The 24,361-nt window shown below is 31.3% G+C and overlaps 1 protein-coding gene across 4 annotated transcripts in view; it reads left to right on the forward strand.

Moving 5' to 3' along the window:
• The window catches only part of LOC145964348 (semaphorin-1A), a 202,272-nt gene that overhangs the window by 11,310 nt on the left and 166,601 nt on the right, over positions 1–24,361 (forward strand). For 3 of the 4 annotated variants that reach the window (XM_083086990.1, XM_083086993.1, XM_083086991.1), the window contains one exon: positions 13,971–14,003. The exons of the other annotated variant lie outside the window; for it this stretch is intronic. The gene's annotated coding sequence lies outside the window, so the exon portion shown is untranslated. The remainder of the gene's footprint in view (positions 1–13,970; positions 14,004–24,361) is intronic. 4 annotated transcript variants of the gene reach the window in all.

The raw sequence follows: 24,361 nt of genomic DNA on the forward strand, positions 1-24,361 counted from the left end.
ATGCAAATTATTAAATGAATAATTTGTAAAGTTAACGCGTAACATTGCCTGTGCAAAATAATATTGTGTAGGTATTATATTAATATAAAAAAAATTAATAGAGATTTACCAATCTTATATAAGTGAAAAGTATATAAAAATTACTTTTTATCATAATTAATTTAAAAATAATTATATAATATATTAATAATAAATTAAAATAGTTAAGAATCAAGGGAAAAAATAAATGATGCGTGCAAAATAATATTGTGTAGATTACTTTTACATATTATAAATTGAAGAACACTTCAGGTAAATTTTTATTTAAAGATTAGTTATAAAAGCATATGACGTTAAAAATTGAAGAAAAAGATGCATTAAACTTTTTTTCGATATTTTTATTTAAGGAAAAAGCTTTATATTAATTAAAGAAGTTAATAATACATCATCTATGATGTTCCACCTTCGTTATAAATTAACATTGAGTATTTTTTTAAATTTTATATATTTGCTAGTAAAATAATAATTGCATTTAATATATTGCTTTTCTCCATTTTATAATTATTTTCTATGTTAAGCGTTTAAAGAGAGAGAAAAAGCGAGGACGAGAGGAAGAAGGGTAGAGAAAATTTACTGTTTATATTTGAAAAAGATTAAATTAAACACACACTTGCGCAAGGGATTCCGAAATAATTATTGCATCTTCATAAACCTCCGATAATTTGTATATACCGATAATTAGAAGGTGGATTGAAAACATTGTGCACAAATTAAGCACATTGGAGTTTATTTATAATCCGCAGATTGACATATAAAATGTATAAATCGGATATTATTTAGCTTAGCAATTTATCATTTTTCTTTTATTGCTTTTATCCGTTTATAGAGACCTTAATTTTCTATAGCTGTACGTTTATATTATTTCGCGACACCGATGTATTTTTTATTTTAATGTCCCTTCTTTCTTTGGGGAGACGATTACGAACACGTACGAAAATACGAAATAATAATTTAAGCATGAATTTATTAGGCGTCCGTGACTGAACGATTATAAGCAACGTACAGGTTGCTCGTACGTAATTGCGTGATATATAGATGTATATAGGCGAGTATATGAAATTATGACGTACGCGGTGAACCGCATACCGCGTGCATGAAAGCTATAACGAGGTACGTGGCGCGCTTACATTCGCACAGGTATAGACATCCGGCGCTCGTTTTGCGACTTATGCGCGCGAGGAATGCAATTCATGTCTAATGACAAAAACATATTAAATATACAATGTGTCCTAGAAAAGTTTATCTCTCATTTGCAGAATTTTTTCGCCGACGAAACGCAAAATTGATCTTTCTGTCCTTTAATAAAGGCATTTGAGCAATTCCGCTAATATCCAATTACAAATTTATTCAAGTTTTTCGAAAATCTAACGAGTAAAAAAACGTGTACGTAAAACAGATGATGTATAAATTTCAAGTGAATTTTATTCAAACAGATTTTTCCACTAAATTTTAAAAGTATAAATGGATAAATGAAACAGATAAATAACGGGTGCATAAATTTTAAACTGTGTATTTTACTTGAGTAGATTTGTAATTTAAACAATTATTACAAAGTTGTCTGTTGTTATCAAGTTATTGAAAGCTTGCAACAAATGATAATTTTTACTGACATATTACTATGAAAAAGTCAACGTGAAATTGCTCAAATAATCTATAGATGACAAATGTGCGATTTGACATATAAATTTAGAATTACATATATGTGTGCGTGTATGTTTTTTTTACGATATTATTTGGAAAAATGTGTCAAATGTGCTTTAAAAATATGTTGATATTATTTGAAAAAATGTGCCAAAAATGTATCTTAGATAATTAGATATTTTCTTATAATTTTTTTATATCAAAATTTATACATTTTTGGCATACTATTTATTAATAATATGAATTTTAAGTAACTATTGATTACATGTAATTATTGAAAGAATTAATTTGAAGTAATTGATAAATATTTACTGGAAAAAAATAGAGAGAGAATGAGACGAAGAGTACATATGATCTAATATTTTGAGCTACAAGAAGAGACATGTGATGCTTCTCTCTCTCTCTTTTTCTCTTTCTTTCTTTCTCTTTCTCTCTGATGATTATGCAAAGTATGCAATATATGTATAATATGTGCATAAACCATAGGATATTATACTGGATATTTGTGTTCCCAATGGGTCGAAATTAGTACGTTAGCAGTGATTAATTTTAATTGTCATCTATTAAAATAAATTACTGAAATTGTCCGCATTGTTTTAAACACATTCCTATGTAAGTAATCACGGATCAGCTATTTATGGAATGAAGTGCATTTGGCGAAATATCGATCGTATATATGGCGCACCATTTTTATCGCGTTATTTTTTAATAATTGGTTTTTTCGGGTCTTCGGAATCGATTCAATTTATCCAATGGCGATGTCGAGATGAACATAATTCTCCAGCTATAGCTGAAAATAAAGTGCTTTTGGCAAATAAACTTTAGATGGAATTACATTTTTCAATCGATTTCACATGAGCAGACTCTCAAGCTTATTAGCTTTAATCTCAGGAATCATTATTGTGGCTTCATTACAAAGATTAGTCGCGGTAAATATCTCTTTTTCATTAAGAAAAAATCGTGTTACGAAAAAATCAAATTGCTAAAGAAATTTTTATTAAAAAATAATATAAAATCTCTTTTATATATTAGATTTAATATTAAATAAATTTTAAATAAAAATATGAGGTATACATTATATCGGTTTTATTTATTCAATACGTAATTAAAAATAGACGTACATGAAAGAGAATAGATTAAAATATTCGTATAATCGTCCTCTGAAAAAATTGAAATTTCGTACTTGTTACGGTTTAATGCTGCATAAATGCTGCCATGGACACCAAGGTTTTAAATGCGCGCAGAAAAATCATCGTCGACTTTCACATTGCTTTATTACGCGTAATTGGCTACTGCATTCGTTCCATTGGAGTTTCACGACATCGTGCACGCAAATGAAACTTGCGTAAATCTCTTACGCAAACTTTGAATCCTCCCTTGAATTTTATTTCGCTCGGTGTCGAGATTATATTTTTCGGGACACGCGAACGAGATTCATAAATTATATGTGAGTGTAAAAAAAGACATAAAGTAGAATCTACACGATTGCGAATTTGAAATTTACGATTCGTGTTTCATCTTTAACAAAGTACGTACGAGATCTTTCAGACTTCAAAGCTCGAATCTTGCCTTTTATTTCTGTACGAGAAATAAATAATTGAATCTGTTAATTTCAAGAATGCAATATATAGTTTCTCTTAATTTCTCGATAACTCAGATGATCGATAAAAGCAATTAACATCATATAGAGAAAAAATCATTACACACACGTATACGTCAAATTAAATCGACTTGTGTCAGGTTACTAGATAGGAGTTATTATTCTAAAGAAGAGGGAGGGAAACTTGTAATTTGCAACGAACGGGCAGATATTGACATAGCCGTAATCCGGAAAATACTGTCCAAGTACTGTTATCGCCGCGCTTGATATTTCAGCGACCGTAATCCGCGCGCGTTCTTATAGCCATAGCGAATCAGTGCGAGAATAGAATACCCGTACTTAAGTACACACAACACAAAACTAGGTCTAACCAGGCTACCAGCTATGCACGAGGCTACGTCGAACGTGAAACTTTTCCCTCCAACCACCTTGCAGCCGGCAACTCTCTCGCATTCCAACAGGTGCGAAACGCGTCACTGCACTTTGGCAGAGGGAAGAAGCGCTTTTATCGTAGAATGCAGGCGCGCATAGGACGCACGTAGGATGAGAATATTTATGCGCAAACGTGTGCGTTTTTGTGTGTTTGCGTGGGTGTGTGTGTGTGTGTGTGTGTTTGCGAGGACGAAGGGACGGGACGAGGAAAATAAAATCTGCGGGGGCGAACGTAGGATGCCGCTGTAAATCCCTTCCTTTGTATCCACCAGCACGGAAAATTCGTGGCCGAGAGTGCTGCTAATCCCTCAAGCCGTTGCTCGTAAACGAACTCGTTTCAACGTCTTGTGCGTGATGAAAGAACGGGAAATAACCGCGATGTGCGTTTTTCAGAACCTTATGTATGCACCTACCACGCGAGGATGGTTTAAGGAGAGGTCGATTTTGTTTTAAAAATAAAAACATCGTAAATCTAAGTCTATAGAGAAATCTATAATCGAGAAAAAAACGCGATATTAATAAGACAATATTATTGTCTGTTATTTTTTTTCTTTTTTCTTTTTTTTTATCATGAAATTATGCATTTAATCACGTATATATTTTCATTCATTTATTATTATTATATTTCGCTCTTGTCTTTTTTACGGTGTTTTTACTTCTATTAATTAATTAAATTATTTAATTTAATTTTCATTTATTTTAACAAAGTTTTCACGTGTTTTAGAGATTATTTACATTTGAATGGACCAAAGGCAAAAGAAAAAATAAAATTTCCTGAATTCACAGAATTGTTTGAATTCTGAATGGTCCTTTTTGCTTTGATAGGGTCATAAAGATTTTCTCACGTCCTTTTTCCTTTAACAATAAGCTTATATAATTCTAAAAAATTCTTGAAATTTTTTTTAAAATATTTTTTACGCATTTTTATTATTTTCATACGATTATATATATATATAAATTTGTAAAGAATTTAGATTTGATATACATATTTCAGTTTATATAACTTGGAAAATTACGTTGTTCGAATGCGCAACTTTTGACGAGCATATTTTTTATACATAACGACATTAATTGATGCAATGTAGGTTTATATATATTTATATATATGTGTGTGTGTGTATGTATATAAATGCATCATATATATTTGATGAAATTTGCTCTTTCACACGTGTATAAAGGGACAGAAATATTCATATAATTAAATTTTGAATTCATTGATATTCAGTTTATTAATATTAGCTTTCATTAGCTTTATTCTCAGAAATATACGTCATGCATGTAGAATATTTTTCAGTTTATTGCCAATGAGAATTATTACATGTTGGATGTTTCAAAGATCATTTATACGTCGGTTTCGTGCAAACATTCATATTTAAAACATTTAGTTGTATGCAAGTGTTCATTTTCATTTGAAAGCAACATATGTGCATAATTATTATCATCGTAATTTTCATGCTTGTATCAAAAATGTTTGAGAGTATGTATTTCTTAAACTGCATAACTTAAATATGCAGCTAAAAATAGCAATTAGAAAAAGATATGCATCTTCTGTAATCTGTAAAATGGGAAAACGAATAAATTTCTGTTTACTTTTTTATATCGAGATTTGTAAATAATTTATAAACAGTTGTATTATAATTATAATACAAAAACAAAAGTTTGAAGATGGCAATTTTTATTCTAATTCTCAAAGATATTGCTTTTACTCATAATCTGTTTATTTAATTTGTTGCACGTGTAATAAAAATAAAACATTTTCAAAAATTTAATTTCTCGCTTTAGAAATGCAATTAATTATGTTATTTAATTATTTAGTTCTTTCATATGTGTATGAAGTTGGCATATCAATTGTCAGCATATCAAAAAAAAGTGAAGTTCTCTTTGCATACAGCCGAGTTCTATAGTTCTTGATAAATTTTAATAATAGTTCTGGTCATTTAACATAAATAACGGAAATTGAGAAATGATATGCTAACTTCCCGCGAAGTCAGCATATCATATAGTTTTTTAAAAATTTACTCCATTGAATTTTATAGTTTTCGACGAGTTCTATAGTTCTATATCATAGTTCCGATCGTAGACTACTTCTAAATAATAATTATTAATCATTATCAGCATATCACTCACACTCACACTATAGTGATATGCTATGCTTCTTCGAGTGTAGAGATGATATGCTGGCCGTATTTCGATAGTTCTGTTTATTCTAAAACAGTTCTCGCATAGTTCTGAGCATATTAATGACTTTTCCAAAGAGTTCTAATTATGAAAATAATTAGAAAATTTTTTAAACAATTTTTTTACCCAAAAAACGAGTCTTTATGAGTATAGAGGTGATATGCTGGTCGTAATTCGACAATTCTGTTTATTCTAAAACAGTTCTCGTATAGTTCTGGGCATGTTCATTGCCTTTCCAAAGAGTTCTACTGATAAAAATAATTAAACAATTTTTTAAACGATTTTTTTACTTAACAAAACCAGCATCTTCGAGTATAGAGGTGATATGCTGGTCGTAATTCGACAGTTCTGTTTATTCTAAAACAGTTCTCGTATAGTTCTGGGCATGTTCATTGCCTTTCCAAAGAGTTCTACTGATAAAAATAATTAAACAATTTTTTAAACGATTTTTTTACTTAACAAAACCAGCATCTTCGAGTATAGAGGTGATATGCTGGTCGTAATTCGACAGTTCTGTTTATTCTAAAACAGTTCTCGTATAGTTCTGGGCATGTTTATTGCCTTTCCAAAGAGTTCTGATGATGGCAATAATTAGAAAATGTTTAAAACAATTATTTTTACTGAAAAACGAGTATTTTCGAGTATAGAGGTGATATGCTGGTCGTAATTCGACAGTTCTGTTTATTCTAAAACAATCCTCACATAGTTCTGAGCATATTAATGACTTTTCCAAAGAGTTCTAGTTTTGAAAATGGAAACAGCTTAAAAAAAGTAAAAATTTATTCAAAAAATTGTAACTATTTTTATCATCATAACTATTCGGAAAGGCACTGTACATGCTCACAATTATGCCAGAACTGGTTTAAAATAAACAGAACTACCGAAATACAGTTAGCATATCATCTTTATCTTCGAAGATGCTTGTTTTTTGGGTAAAAAAATTGTTTAAAAAATTTTCTAATTATTTTCATAACTAGAACTCTTTGGAAAAGTCATTAATATGCTCAGAACTATACGAGAACTGTTTTAGAATAAACAGAACTGTCGAATTACGACCAGCATATCACCCTCTATACTCGAAAATACTCGTTTTTCAGTAAAAATAATTGTTTTAAACATTTTCTAATTATTGCCATCATCAGAACTCTTTGGAAAGGCAATGAACATGCCCAGAACTATACGAGAACTGTTTTAGAATAAACAGAATTGTCGAATTACGACCAGCATATCACCTCTATACTCATAGAGACTCGTTTTTTGGGTAAAAAAATTGTTTAAAAAATTTTCTAATTATTTTCATAACTAGAACTCTTTGGAAAAGTCATTAATATGCTCAGAACTATGCGAGAACTGTTTTAGAATAAACAGAACTATCGAAATACGGCCAGCATATCACCTCTACACTCGAAGAAGCATAGCATATCACTATAGTGTGAGTGTGAGTGATATGCTGATAATGATTAATAATTATTACTTAGAGGTAGTCTACGATCGGAACTATGATATAGAACTATAGAACTCGTCGAAAACTATAAAATTCAATGGAGTAAATTTTTAAAAAACTATATGATATGCTGACTTCGCGGGAAGTTAGCATATCATTTCCCAATTTCCGTTATTTATGTTAAATGACCAGAACTATTATTAAAATTTATCAAGAACTATAGAACTCGGCTGTATGCAAAGAGAACTTCACTTTTTTTTTGATATGCTGACAATTGATATGCCAACTTCATACACATTTCTTTCATTATATAACTGTCAAAAAACAGTTTATTGAAATAAAATTAATTATAACGTTCGTTGAACATAAAAGAGAAAAATACTATTTTTTTCTCAAAGTGTTGCACATATGTACATATAAATTATTGTTTTCAACAATTATATATTTTATAAAATATTTGAAAGAATGCGTTTGTATTTTTTTTAAATCGTACAAATATACATACACCAAAAATCTAAAATTCTTTTTAAAAGTAGAATTTATATAAGAGAAATTATTTTTTATCATTTGAACTTGAATCATAACGTATAACTCTGTTTATCTCGGTTATATTTATCTATGAAATATCGGAAGTAAGATAGTGTATCATTACATAGACATGTGCATATTTTTCTATTTATCTTTTCTTTTTATTATCTTAGAGTCATAAGAATTTATGTTTGAGAAAAATATGAAAATTTATTTTTAATATCCTTTTTGCTAAATATATAAACAAGCATTGTAAGAATTGTAAAAGTATACTCTTGTGATCTATATTTTTATTTTAAATTATAATAATTATAATGTATTTTTAATAATTATAACATATTTCTTATCTTTGAATATTTATCTAGATATTTATCTAGATTATAATGCACATCTGCATAAATGTATAAATAGTTCTATGTAAATATCTGTCAATTATATATATTAAAGAAAGGTATTAAAAATAAGTTTATTGCATCTCTCATCAAATATATGAATTCTTATAAATCTTAGATAACTAAAAGATAAGGATATATATTGCATGCACTTGAGATATTTCCACAAACTTGTGTTTAATATAATGAATTGGTCGATTTGGTCATTACTTATGTTGCTACATGTGTTGAATTTATCTTACAATTGGATAAAAATTAAATCGAGGGGGATACATTTGTCCTGCGTGTGTCCTTCAAATATTCCGTACATTGACGAGTAGGGTCCTTTGCTCGAACACGAACGTAGTAATTCGTCGAATGTAACGTGGTGAACGGTCCATCGATGTAAGAACCCGCTATGCTTATGCTACGGACTGTAACGTGAGCGAATGGTTAGCCTTGAAGCCGACTACATTCAAGACCGCTCGATGCTTTCCACTGTCTCTCGTCCAATCGAATTCACGTTGTGTAATATGGACAGCCACTATGCTCTTGCACCCCACTATGCGTTTATTTATTTTATCGAATCCTGTCCATGTGCGTGACACCGTTTTCAGATATACTAACTTTTTACGAGTCTTTTATAAGTTTCTACGTATAAATTAAAAATTGAAATGTCACTCGTGTACTTTAGTATATTCTTGTTTCAAGATAGGAATATATTAATATTTTAATACATGAAAAATTGTGATCTTTAAATTTATTTATTTGCTTTTTGCGCTGTTATTTTTACATATATGCAAATGCTTGAAATTCTTATATCGAGATATAGTCTAACTATAACTAATATAGCTTGCGTTTATTCGATCTAAACGTGATTGTCTATATCAATGTACACGAGTAAGTTATACCAATCTCGGGAAAGTTTCCTCACAAACGCCGCGATAAAGTTAGATATACACCGATTATTACTCTGACCTCCTATTTTAACGTGTTTACACGAGAAAGGCTTCCCTGACTTTACAATACACCCATTGGATTTGATTTTCACGATACGTGATCAAAACGTGCGAATTTTTGCTGCTGTCAACGCTATTTGAAGAATCGATTGCATAAAATTAAATTTGCAAAATAAAATGCAATAAACAATATTTTCAAAATTTGTAACATTCGATGCATTTTCACTGAGAATCATAATGAATGCGTACATTACGTGAAATCACATAATCACATATTAGCACTTTTGAGATATAATATTAAATTTTTTATGTTTTAATGGAACGTGACATTTAAAATTAAATTCCCGCGAGAAATTTGAATTTTAAATCGGCTTTATTGCTGAGAAAAGGGATGCGCTGTCGATTCTAATTTTTTTTTAATTCGAAATTAGATAATTATATTGAATTATATTAATTATTATTAATATTGAATTATTAGATTTTCTATTTTTATAGTGTCTATTCTTTTTGAAAATGCATTCTTCCTTTCCATTCAATTAAGCTCTTCTATAAATCATACTATACATTTCACGTCACTGGTTTTGATTGTGAAAGATCATTTTTAGACGCAATCATTTTCTTCACGCTGACAGTCAGTTAAAAATTCGACTTTAATAGAGCGACACACAACACATATATATCGAAGCAGTTTTGCCACGATTTTGCACCGCGGCTATGATTGCTGTGAGACAAAAAATATCGCGGAACGACAGGCGGATTAGACGAAGCGTGGAGATTAAGCGACTGTTCGCGCGTTCAGGAGAGAGCAAAAGAGAGATGGAGAGATAGAAGAAGAGAGAGAGGGAGAATTGCAAGCGTGAACTCGTGGATAAAAGAAGATGAGAACGAAGAGGGGGAGGACCGTTAGACGTACTTGCGGTCGCTATACGGTCGTTTCCGGTCTTTTAACCGCGGGTCGCTGCTTGGAGAGATATGCTCTTCGCGCTCTGACGGGACTATAAGTGTGTACCTGCGATCGTGTAAACGATCCGACGTGCTTGCGCGTCCGATAAAAGCCAGGTTGCGGATTAAGTTAGATTATTGATAATAAATCCGATGATATTGAGGGATATTGGAGATAACGCAGATGTACCGCTTAAAATTCTAGGTGAGATAAAACGAGATGAGGTGACGATTCAATCTCGCTCGAAGACTTGATCTGATTTTGCACGCGAGGCTTTGTTTTCCGAAGAGATCAATTGCGTTAATTGGAAATTTTTGAAAAATCATGTTTGAAAAATTAGAGATGAAAATTCGATAAATAATATAAATATAATATGAATAATAATAAATATAATAAAATAAAATATAAAAATAAAATATTTAATAAATATAATAATAAAATAATATAAATAAATATAAATATAATATAATATAAATATAATATAATATAAATATAATATAATATAATATAAATATAATATAACAAGTATATAAATATAAATAATAATAATATTAATTCTTACTCCGTACATGAACGTCATTTTTGATCCCATTAATGTTTTCATAGAGATGCTTTAAGCATTTCAGTTCATATATTTGCAATAATAAAAATATATTAAAGCGAATTATTTTGGAAATTTATTTTTCTAGCTTTTATTTAGAAGGATCCAAAAAGACGTGTGACTTTTCAGATTTTTTGAACATTATTTCCTCTTGAAAAACGTGTCGGATAAAAATGACAATACAATGTAAAGGTTAAGATATAATATTCTTGTCACTAGATGTTTACTTGTTATATTTTGTTAATAAATCCGATGATACGAGGATATTGGAAATAACGCAGATGTATCATTCAAAATTTCGAGCGAGATAAAACGAGATGAAATGACGATTCAATCTCGCTTGAAGACTTGATTTGATTTTGCAAGGCTTTGTTTTCCAAAAATATCAGTTTTGTAAATTTTCTAAGAAAATTAGAGATAGAAATTCGATAAATATATAATATTAAAATATATAATATTCTTGTCACTAGACGTACTTGTTATATTTCGGTTTAATCAGAATCGATCTTATGCATGTATAGCATGTGTAAGCGTAGCACAAGCTCCGCGCTTTTAAAATCCCTATGCTGATAGAAATTGATTTACTATGTATACGTGTCACATCCTTTATCGTGCACTTTATTCAGAATTATTGCCAGATAAATCGATTCGAACGACCGACTTTTAAAATGACTTCAAATTTTCATATTAGCCGGCATAAATTTCCGGCATTGTAAGCTCTTAAACTTGTGCAGAGTGCATCACGAATAAGTCGTTACGATCGGTTGCAGTCTGATATAAACTCACCAGGTGTGGAATACATAAATTTACAAACAAAATGATGAAAATCTACCATACATTACGATGCCGTTAACTGTTTATCTCCCACGCATCCCATAAGTTCCGTACAGTTTTTCTCTCTTCGATTCTTCTCTTATACGCATATGTATAATTCAAGATGTATATTTAACTAAAGCTTATAGTCAAGTTCGATCAAATGTTCTGATATAATTGCATAATCGTCGATAGATTATGTTTTTTTAAAGAAGAGATATTTTAAATTTTTTATTGGAAAAAAGAGATGTGGATGTAAATTTGTGGATGCAGTTTTCTGAAGAATAATCTCAACTTTTCTGTAGTATTTTCTTTTTTTATATTTATTCATACATGCCCTTGTGTTCTTTCCGTCAGCTAGCTTTTAATATTTTCATCTTTATTTGTGATGTAATAAAACACGTGCAGGATGTTTTAGGATCTTGCTGTTTATTCTTTAGTTTTTGAACGTATACACACTGAATAAATCACTATTAATGACATAATAATATGATGAATGAATCATTATTAATAGCATAATAATACAATGAGAATATAATTGTTTGAAAGTATTTTTTTCAATGTTGAGAGAAGAGAAATAATTTATTGTAAATATAAAAAAATCATAGAAGAGAGTTTTGAATGAAAATTTGAAATCTATCCTATATGAGAAAAAATATGGATGAATGTGCACAGGTTTGTTGTCCAAAATTTTCCCATCTTGAGGACTTCATTTGTGACTGAAATTAAAGTTTATGACGCGTAGATTACGGATATGCAAGTTTCCGGATGGGAGATTTACCGTTCCAAGGAAAACCGGTAAAATAAGTATTTTTTATAAAGGTAAAAATTGAAATTTTTATAAAGTTAAAATTTATTTTAAGCCAAAAATGAAGTCCGTAATCTCGAATTGGGAAAATTTTGGGCAACGATTATCCGCACTCTTTCGCGAGAAATAAGAGGATTAGTATCGAGAAATATATTTTTGAACAATTTCTCGCGATTATTCTCGAAATTATTTTGCGGCAAAAATTTCGATTATGAATAATACGAATAATATTGAATATTAAATCGATCGTGAATAATACGAATAATATTGAATATTAAAAGATTCTAGTAGATTAAGTTTTTTTAATAGTAACTAAATCTCTCTTTTTCAATTAATTTTGCACGGACATTTTAGCAGATTAATTTAATTTAAAACTTAGTTATACGAAATTTAAATAAATAACGAGATTTAAATGAATGCATCACCGAGAAATCCACTACTAAGAATTAAGCGAAAATAATCATCGAATTCGTTGCAATCATTCGTTCTACTATCGACGTTCCCCTTTTTATGAAGCATCTGTGTGTGTATGTGTATATATATCTATATGTACTGTGTACACAGAATGCCAGCTGGCAATGTTACCCTCAATTTTGTGCACACTCGTTCGACCCTCCCTAAAGTGAGCCCTCTATCCAGCGTGTCGAATAGCGATGGCCTCCGTTTGCGTTTATTCTCTCTCTTTCTCTCTCTTCTCTATTCTTTTCCTTCCTCTCTCTGCTTTGGCCTTAATTCTTTTTTATCATCCTCTCGCTTTAACAGTTACATGCGTATCGTACTGCAAGTACGACTGCATATGTAAAATGTGCATTGAAAAATGGCTCATGTTTGCATGCGTATATTCACTCATCATACTTGTGAATATGCGCATATATTTGTGATCCCCCTCCCTCTCTCTCTCTCACACACACACATTCACATATACGTATCTTCCTCACTTCACTTTTACCTTCGATGAAACTCTGAGGTCAGGCGCACGATGTTGAGGTCTCTTATATTTAAGTCGGACGTATAAATAATGATATACCTTGAAACAAATATTGATTAATTGTTTCAGATTTTTTTATGTAAAAATAAATAAGAACATATTATAATATATCAATTATACATATAATATTACAAACAACTGAGATTTATTGATACATTTTAATATTAATGCATGGTAAATCTGAAACAACATTGCAATATAATAATAATTAAATTTCTTTCTCTTTTTATTTATTATTAAATTTTATATATATAAAAGTTTATATAAATAAATTCCTTAATAGAAAATTATCAGATAATTATTATCGTCACAGAGAATATTCAAGAGTATATTCGCGCACGTTTAACAGACTTCAACGACTGATTATACGATATTTGACACGTTAGTTATAGTAGAATGGACTGAGACGAAGATAGACTTGTTTGTTTCATGTGTTTGATAAACTTATTTATAACCATAACATAAACTCTTTCTCTCTCTTCTTCAAATATTCGATGAAAAATACTTTTACAAGTTAGTAAAAGTATAAATTTCTATTTCTTGAAAAATTCTATTTTTTCAATTCTATTTTTTTAATATTGTTTCAATAATTTGATATTTAAATAATTTTTTTTATTTTTTTTAGGAATCCAGGGATTTGTTGTCTTCAATTAATTTTGTGAGTATTGCTTTTTTCATTTTATATATTTAATAAAAAGTAGTTAAATTGATGCCAAGTGTCATTAAACTTGAAGAAAAATTTAAGAAAATTGTAATTACTTGAGAACAAATAGAACGAGATAATTTAATACGATAATAAAAGGGAGGGAGGAAGGGAAGATTAATCACAATTGGTTTGCCATTTGCCTCGGTTTATTTCACTCGATAATTTTTTCTGCACGAAACCGTTACTTGGCTACAGACAATATGTCATCGATACGATGCAACTTTTTTCTCCTCGGAGAATATTCGATTTGCTCCGATGCAGCCTCGAGCGATCGTGCACCCTCGGTTTAAATTCAGCTGGCGCGCGAAGGAGCGAACAACCCGAACCGAGTCCCGCCTATGATCTATGCAGGATAACGCACATAGAGCTCTTGGGGGGTGCGTGGGAGAGGGGGAGAGGACGTGTGCGAAGGGTACACCGGGTACACGGTTTCGTCCGACCGTATGAATATTCAGAGCTCGCCTTCGCGGCGATGAAAATTCGATTGCCCCGTAGCTATGGGGATCCCCTGACGTGTAACGCGCGGGGACGACGAGACGAGCGTACATCATTTTCCGCAACATCGTTTCCACGCAGTCACGTTCCCGCTCCTGCCGCACTAAATGTCGCGTATCGCCGGGTAAGTTGATGATAATCCACCCGCGATTATAAGGAATCAGACGGTTCTCGTATGCCTGGGTTCACGTATACCTCGATGCACGCAGACATCCATGGGACGACGGTGTTTTCTGATGTGCATATTAGATAATGCGGTACGGTCACATATGTTTAATGCGACGCATAGATAACGGGACTTTCTCCGTGTTTTACGACCAAGTGATAAATCATGTCATACATTTTTCATATAATACATGTCATTAGGGGAAAAAGGAAACCGAGGTATTTTTTCTTTCATTACTTTACAATAGGTAATCGCTCGTTTGATTTGCAAAATGAAGAGAAAATAAATGTTTCTCCGAACAAACCTTTTGGGACAAATTGTCGAGGTATAAAATGCGAATAAAATATATTATGAAGAAGTTGTATTGTAATCATTTAGCTGTGCAATTTATATCACGTGTGGTGGTACAATATATTATAGTTACACGCGTAACTGTGTGTTTACATTTACACCGCAAGTAGTCGTATATTGTAATAATGACTGTATTTTACGCGACACGTACCTACAACTTACGGAAACATGTAATGAACTCGTCAAGCTCGGCCAAAGAGTTAGTTTTATGGCACTTTTAGAAAATTTAATAATATTATTAACTAAAAAATATAGAGCAATTATATAATTTTTATTTTTTCGTGGAAGAAATTTGCAATATTTTTTATTTTTATTGTTTCAAGAACGAAGATCTAAGATAATGATACTCTTTCTAGAAAGAGATCATGTTATGTTTTTATATAAATGAGGAACATTAAAAGATGTAATCGTAATTTAAATCGAGCTAAAAATCGATATACAAAATATAATTGTCAAATTTAAAAAAAAATTTAATTTTATATACATAATATTTAATATATTTTTTATTTAAAAATTTTTTAAATTGAAGCTCGTAATTTCTTGATTTAAAATTAATATTACAGATATTTAACGCACGTTATAAAATTACTAAACGTGTTGCATGACCATTTGTTTATCGGAATGCAAGCTTTTGCCGAAGATGAGATATGCATCGATCTGTATTTTATGGCAATAATATGAATTTTAGAGTGCAATATGTGCAGGAACATGAGCTGTGAAGGAAAACGCAAACGAGAGACTAAAGTTACAAGGTACAAGACGATGACAGTAAAGATGCGAGATCTCGAGAGATCGTTTTCTTTTTTTTATGACTAGGTGAAAAAAATATACTATCGTAGGATAGAATCGCATTACTCTTTTCGCAGGAGACATAGAAATTCGATCGCTTCGCCGATGTGCCTCCATAGTAATTCAATCGTATTACAGTTGGATCGATCGTCATGTCGCTCGAAAGTTTGTCTGCGAATTAACTAACAAGAAGCTTTTACATTTCTATCTGCTTGTTTGTATTTTAGATGAAAAAAAAAGACGGTTTGAAATATTTTACAAATTATTATTAAAGATAATGAGATGTTTCCTCTTACAAAAGAAATCTTGCGAAGTGGGGAATTTTAATTTTAATGAAACTTTACAGACATATGGGGGGTGGGAGGGTAAATAAATGAATTTAGAAATTTTCATTGTGGCCTAAAAATGATTTTAAAAGGTGAAACCAATTCAAACTCATATGTAGAACGGAATTTTACTTTTTTCCGATATCTCCAAAATTATTGGAGATATTAAAAAATATTTTATATAAAAGTTTTATGAAAATATTTCTATTTAATCACATTAATAAAAAGTATTTTTATAAAACTTTTGTATAAAACATTTTTCGATATCTCCAATGATTTTCGAAATACATCGAGAAGGGCAAAAAGCCGCTCTACATGAACAATGATTTCATCCTTTAGAATCATTTTTGAGTGGCAAATAAAAATTTATAAATTCATCTATTTATTTCCTCTCCCTATATGTAAGTTTTAAAGTTTCATAAAAATCAGAATTTCGAATTTGCGAGATTGTTAGTAAACTATTAATTTTGTAAAACATTGACGTGCGTTTTAATAAAGGCAATATTTAAAAACAATAAAATAAATTCAAAATGCACATGTATACTTCTCGAAATATTGCAAGCATCATTCATCAAATGTTCGACATAGAAATTAGCAACGCAATAAAATTTGTAAATTTTCTATCGAAATAAGGATAAAATTTTTTATTCAAATATGAAATTATATAAATTTTCTGTCATCACGAATGTATTTATCGAGCCGGAAAATACTTGTCGATTGAAAGCACAGACTTTAGCGCGTCGTTCACATTCGTCGCTATACTTTAGAAAATAGTTTCGGTTTTACATTTCGAAAATCGTCGGCGACGATTCGCAAAGTTTACGACGTACACATTCTACTGACGGTGCACGGTGCCAATTTCTATGCTAATGATAATCGCGAGCGTATAACGGGCGAAAAAGTATGGACCTCACGTACGCGAAATAATAATAACAATGGTGAAATGGAATCTGATATCCGCGAATATTACGTTTATTAACGGATCGCAGGATTATTTGTGAAAAAAATCCCTTATACGCGGGATTTTTCGAGATCCCCCAGATCCGAATTCACGTACGTGTATATCCGTAAACGCGCTTACGTTGTTTCGTTTGACAGCCGAAGGAAATTTGCCCATGTGATGTGCCTCGCGTCGCGGTCATCGGACGGGAACATCCGATGAACGGTATCGCTATCTCTCTCTCGCTCTCTCACCGTGTCCTGGTTCACGACGACCTGTTCTCTCTTGGCCCGACGACTCGCGCTACTTTACAGTTATAAGACCGGGCGGTCTTTATTAATCGCGCCGATTATACGCGTGAATCGGCATGGCTGGCTCTCCGAAATACGGTGTAATCGCGCGGGCAAATGTTCGGCACGCTCTCTCTCTCGTGTTCGTTATACAGTCGGGATTCTTCCCCGAGGAAATTACCGGTGGCCCGCAAATGGACCTCCACCATACGGACCCTCAGCAGCAGCAGCAGCAGCTCTCGTACAGCATCAACGTATAACGCGCTCCCGCGCGATGCTTCCGCGCCGGTGAATCGAATTAATCCCGCAGGACGAAAAATCAAGAGCGTTAACGTCTCTTTTACAAAGCGCTTACTTTGGCGAATTATTCGCGGTGTGAAAGGAACATTTGCGTTTCGCTTATTTATTAGAGCCGCGCGAGATATCGACACTTTTATAATTGAATCTGGAGAGAGGGTCGACACGAAATTTTTAATTAGTTGCCGGGAATATCAAGAATAATATTATTGATTTCTTAAAGAAAGCTAAAATATGTAAATTAGATAAGAAAAATCCACTGCATTATACAAGCTTATATTTTACTTGATGAATAAAAATACTTTTATTAATAAATTTAGAAGCAATTAATGCAGTAGATAATATAAACAATATAAAATTTTATATAATTTTTTAATTAAAGTAATATAAAATTTTTCGTATAGCACATTATGCAACTGTGTTTTTGAAAAGACAATAAATAAATAAATAAACAAATATATATGTATGTATACATTGTGTATTTTAGAAAGTAAACAATATAAATAATAATAATTATTGTAAATTATATTAAAATAACACAAAAGGATTGATAAGAGGCTCATATAATATAAATTAACCATAATTAATTTAAATTATATAAAAATTATCTTAAATGTTTAAAAAAGAATTGTTAATAAGAGGCTCGTATAATATGAATTAATCATACCATAATTAATTTAAATTATATAAAAATTATCTTAAATATTTAAAAAAAAAATTGTTAATAAAATCGAAACAAGACAATACAAGACGAAATTTTTGCTACAAAGACACATTCAAGACAAAAGATTTAAGCTTGAGAAAATTTTCAAAATCAATCATACAATTTTTATATCATTGAAGATATTCTCAATATTATATTTGAATCAATATTATTTGCTTTGAACCTCTCGGTGCAACCCTATTATATCTCGAAGGCGGACTCGTAGGACGTGTTCGGTGACGCTTGGGATGGCGACGATTAATTTTCCACGTCCCGAATTTTGGAAATGAGAAGAATTTTTATGCCGTCCGTCGCCGTTCTCATTTATCGTACGTCGCGCTACACTAAATTATCATTTGTCCATTATACTCGGCAATTTCCCTGGTGTGCAGTACGCCCTGCACGAAATTTCGGTGCCTCTGCTTTTTTCCGCGCTCCAGGCGTGTCCGCTCGTTTTTATCGCATGCCTAATATCTCGTCCGACTCGTCTCATAATTTCTATTTCTTTCGTTTTCTCTCTCTCTCTCTCTCTCTCTCTTTTTGACAGGAGAACAAGATTGCACCCATGTGAGAAGTTAGTTCTCCGCGTATGAAAAAATTCAATTTTTTTACGTCATTTGATTACACATTGTTTGTACACGAATACCATTTTGGAATTTTCGTTTGCGTATCTCTAAAAAAAAGTTAATAAAAAAAAAAAAAACTTGAAAGCTAACGAGATCACACGATACGATGCGTCACCATATATGGGCGTTTGATTTGTTTGAATGTAATACCATCCACGCCGGCTCTCTCTTGTACATCTATCTTATTTTGAATATTACTCCCTCGCTCGCTGACACGATAACCTAACCGAAGAAAATTATCGGAGTATTTGAAGTAAAATTTGCACGCACACGTGTGACACTCTCTTCATCATCAGTCGCGAAATCTCAACTCGTGTCAGTTTATCCAGCCGAAATCCCCGCGAGTATTATTACTTACGCAAATTTTCACAAAGTTTACGCGTCGTGTAAATTTAAACGGTCCCTCGCATGTATGGGGGATGCTAGGGCAATCTAAGATAGAGGAAACCACTTTGCACGTAGGCGGTATTGTGTCCCGTTCTAACCAACCGTAGCCTTGCAATCCGAGATGCAGCCCTTGCGAGAGTCTCGAGTTGCAAGTCGGTAACCTGCAGCCTCCACCACGAGCCCTAACAAGCGCAATCGACGCAGGCTGTAAAACGCCCACGGGCGCGCATGGAGATTATGCGAGCGCCGGGATTATCGAAAATGTCGCTTACAAAGTACCGAGGGGGATATCCGCTGATTTAACATGTATACGTACACATTTTCAAAGTCGAACGAAATTATCGCAAAGTACTCTAGCAGGATATTACGGGGGAGGATATCTGGGACCGATACCGTTTACTATTTCATCCGAGATAAGTATATCGATGTCATTGTTGCAATTCTACGAAATAATGTACTTGTGGTGGTTAATGTTCTTGATTAAGATTGATGCGTGTATGATTGAGAACAGAATATCCTCTCTTTTTATAAATGCTTAAATTGAAATTTAATTTATTATTGAATTTAAGTATTATTGAATATTTAAATATCCTCGTTAATTATTTGTGTATGATTTATGTACAAGAAATATACGTATCAAATTTTTTTTAAATTTAATATCAAGGTATTCACTAGGATTGTGCAATTAATAAAATTTTTCTCTCCTAGTTTTATGAAAATTATGTAGTTTTCGACGAAACAGTCATGTCCATGTGAAATTTTCACAGCAAACCCATTAAAATTAAAGCAAAACTTTTAATAAACACAGCCATTTGGAAAATAAAAAACACGATCCTTTTAAAGGGTGTTTCGTGTATATGAAATGATGCGTAAACAAACTAAATAATTTAATATATTTTCAAAACGTTGGAAAAAAATTTTTTTTGAAGTAAAAATTACCGATTTTAAGAGAAAAAAATTTTTCTTTTGTCATTGTTTTTAAAAAAATTTTGCCCAAAATAATGCAATTTCTGAGAAATAGTAATTATCACTTTGTTATGGAAATTACCTTGTAATTACTTTCAATTGTAATTGCATATTGTTTTCTTAATCATTTCCTCTTTTTTGCCAGTATAAATTAACAAATGTGCGCGCATAAATCTGTACGACATGTAAAGTATGCATGTACATTATTCGCAGCATCTGCAGCATTTGCAATGAGAACAGCAGTGCTATTTAATTTCGACTCTTACAAGGGAATCTCGCAAACTAGAGAATTCTAATTTTGATGAAATTTTACACACATGTAAGGGAAATAAATGAAATAAATTTACGAAATTTCTAAATTAATTTAAAAATTTTCAGTTGTCAAAAATGATTCTAAGGGATGAACAATTTTATCATAAGAACATCTCTAATAATCGCGCTAATAAAATTTTTTAAAAATAATTTCTGAAAAAAATTCTCTCAAAAATCTTAGAAAAAGTTATTTTATTAATGTGCTTAAATAGACAGATATTCTCATCATGAAACATTTTTTTATATCTTGTATAACTTTGGAAATATATCGAGAAAGGTCGCAAAAAGTCGTTCTACATATGAGGGATTTCATCCTTTCCAGAATCGATTTTGGATCGAAAATTTCTAAATTCATCTATTTACCTTTCCTTCCTTCACATGAGTAAAGTTTCATCAAAATCAGAATTTTCCAGTTCGCAAAGTTCCTTGTTAGATTCTTCTCAAACAAATCTTGATCGTACAAGGTATTTTATTCCAGACATGATTTTGATCTTACTTTCTATGCATATACATTGGTATTATAAAACTAGTTAAGAGCTTATAAGATTCATCAATTCTGCATCAGATCGCTGTTCCAATTAAATTTACTCTTTATGATTTATGCAATGATACTCTGCATGCAAGATAAGAAAGAGATACGTACGTAAAGGGTGAAATTATCGACGTAGCTCTATTAGCTTTTTACCACGTATCTAAAAATAAGAAGCGATGGCTCTCGGATATTCTTGCGAAGACTTATACAACGAGAACTCGGATTTTCCCGCTGACATAAGTACTCGTGTGGCGACGCTCGTGATCACACGTGAGCTATATGTAATAGAAGTAATTCGCCCAGGGCAAAATCTGAATATTCCCCGTGATTTGGACCATTTCACTCGGCCGTTTCCACGAGAGGTCACCCGGGGCACCAAGACCACGTTCTCTCCGCGGTTCTCGGTCGCCTCTGAATATTCATTCAGAGGGAGTCGGCCCTAGCACGACTTGGTTGGTCGCTTTAAATCGCCCTCCCGTGTTCACCTACCTACCTCCTCCCTCCTCACTTCGCATTCCCGACTTTGTCATTGCACTTGCTCCCGCTAATACGGCTGTCGCGATGCTCCGGTGACTTTGTACCCTGATTTCGAAACACACTTAGATAGCCAGAAACTCGCGCGAGTGCCAATCAATATGTTCATTTATTCGCTAAAATTAATTTTCTTAAATTACTTTAATTAAAAAAAAGTAGAAAGTAGGTTGATTGATTTGAAAATAAAATTCTAATATTTGCGATCATCATTAGAAAGTTTATAAAAGCTATAAATCTTTATGCGAAAATAATTGTATAATTAATGTCAAACTCCATTATCTTAATTCAGAATAGCAAAATTATAGTTTTCTTACAAAACAAGTTTATATTTTCAATTTCCTATGCATTTTTTGTATCAAGTTTAAATCTCATATTGATTAATATAATTTTGAAATAAAAAAAAATTCCATATATACTCTTGTGTACCAGATAAAATATATTTTTAATTTTTCTTAAATTGTATATGAGATAGAATATTCGATTATTGATTTTGTAACAGATACATGCACGGTAGAAAGTAAAATATTATGATTACGATAATTTCCAATCCGAAATAAGTTTACTTGCTGTTTCTGTGAATGCATAATTGCTCGAGTTAGTAAATGTCATCCAACAGATGTTTGTTTCGTGTTTGATATATTTGTAAAAGAAGTAAATTTGGAAAATTGGATGTGTTTCTGCTTCTGAGTTTGATTTTAAACGTAAGAGTTTATCATTTTGCAATTAATTATGCTTCAATTATTTTTGAAGTTTATATACATTTTATCAAATCGACACACATATGCATTTTGATTATTAATTTCTCGATTATATGCTTTAATTAAAACGGCTATTCAGAGAAATAAAGAGAATCGGTTCCAAAAGTTTTATCATATTATCGGAGGAAAAACAGAAAAGCTATCTGTATTGTATTATTACATTCAAAATGCGCATAATATGATTTATTTTGATAGATGCATAATGTGATTTTTACCAGTTCCAATTTTTGCCATTTTCTGCAACTTTATATTCATCGATTTCATTTTTGTTGCTTATTGTTATTTTTCTCCGTTATGAGAGAAAAATAGAGAGAGAAGATAAAAGGCTATAACATGTAATTCTGAAAGTTTGCGCTTCTGTAATTGAAGTAATGCAATATTAATATGCAGTTCCGGAGTGTGAGATATCACAGATGTATCGGCTAACATATTATTAACTTCACTTCTGAGCATAACTTCCGCTGGGAGAAGCTCCTTTGTACTGAAATTAATTGATAATTACTTACCTATGAAGGAAAAGTAGTGAATTTATTCATCATGGTTATTATAAATAGTAATATAGAAAGAACGTTAATAACTTGGGTACAATTATTTTATGGCTTCTTTAGAGAGAGAGGCAAAAAGAAAATGCACGACAGAGATTTTTTCCCGGATGTCATCTTTAAGGAATATTTTTATTTAATGACACGATAAATTTTACGTCAAAAAAGGTTGCCACGAATTTAAGTCTCGGACTATTTGAAACGGAGAAATCAAATGTTTCTGGAGCGTAAACAATATCACGGTGACAGACTCGACAATTCATGCGAATCTGAATTTATCAAATTTAGAATCCATGAAATTATATATATGATTTTTTTTAATAGAAAATACGCAATTATAATTAATACATTGCATTTAGTTTCACTGACGTAGGCGTACTTTTTTTATTACTTAATATTTTTGTTTTATTTTATTTACTTTTTGTTGTTTTTTTTATTTATTTAATTATTTTCTATTTTAGATTTTTATTTGATTTTTATTAAACTTTTTTCTTTTTACTTCTTATTTTATTACTTATTATGTTCTTTTTTACTATTTTATATCTACTTTTTATTTTATTACTTATCATTAAACTTTTTTTATTTTTACTTTTTTTAATCGGAGATTGATTTAATAGAAATGTGAAAAGGGAATTATTCGCTTATATTGTGCATTGTTTTAGATTTGCTGTTTTCTCGAGTTATAATCACCATTTCACATATTTCTCGAAATAAATTCTATTTATGTGCGATTATTTCTGTGACAGGGTGGTGGGGGGATGCTTTGAAGTTCCGGCATAGCCGCACTTTGAACGAAATCGACGTTACTTATTAATCATTGCCTACCTGCTGGCTGAAAGACCACTGATAGTCTCATTCATCCGCTCTGTCGTGGATATCTTTTGCTCGCTTTGGCCGTCTTTCAACTACCAGACTTATCTTCTCCTTCGCCTTACACTTCTTTTTCTCTTCCTCTTTCTTTTTTTCCACTTTTCGCTTCACAATGTGCACATTTGAGCGGGATTTGGAACGGAAATGATGTCTAAGATAAAGTTAGAAATGAAGCAGTTATAAATGTTGTAGCTGTGAGTTATAACAATGAGCTATAAACAAGAAAAAAATTATGAATGAGGCAAATGTCATTACAAGTATTCGTTTCACAAGTAAAAGCAAATATTTTACAGTGAGTAAAGAGAAGTATAATTCTGTTTTTCATATAAATAACTGTATAAACATATATAATTATGAAAAAGCATATGCAATTATAAAAGATAATTATGGGGAATTATAAGGAGTATAAAAGATTTGTATTCCTTA

Source organism: Camponotus vicinus, unplaced genomic scaffold (genome assembly GCF_025532165.1).
Source record: "Camponotus vicinus isolate PSW18456_S1 unplaced genomic scaffold, iyCamVici1.0 SCAF_13, whole genome shotgun sequence".
Taxonomy (NCBI): domain Eukaryota; kingdom Metazoa; phylum Arthropoda; class Insecta; order Hymenoptera; family Formicidae; genus Camponotus; species Camponotus vicinus.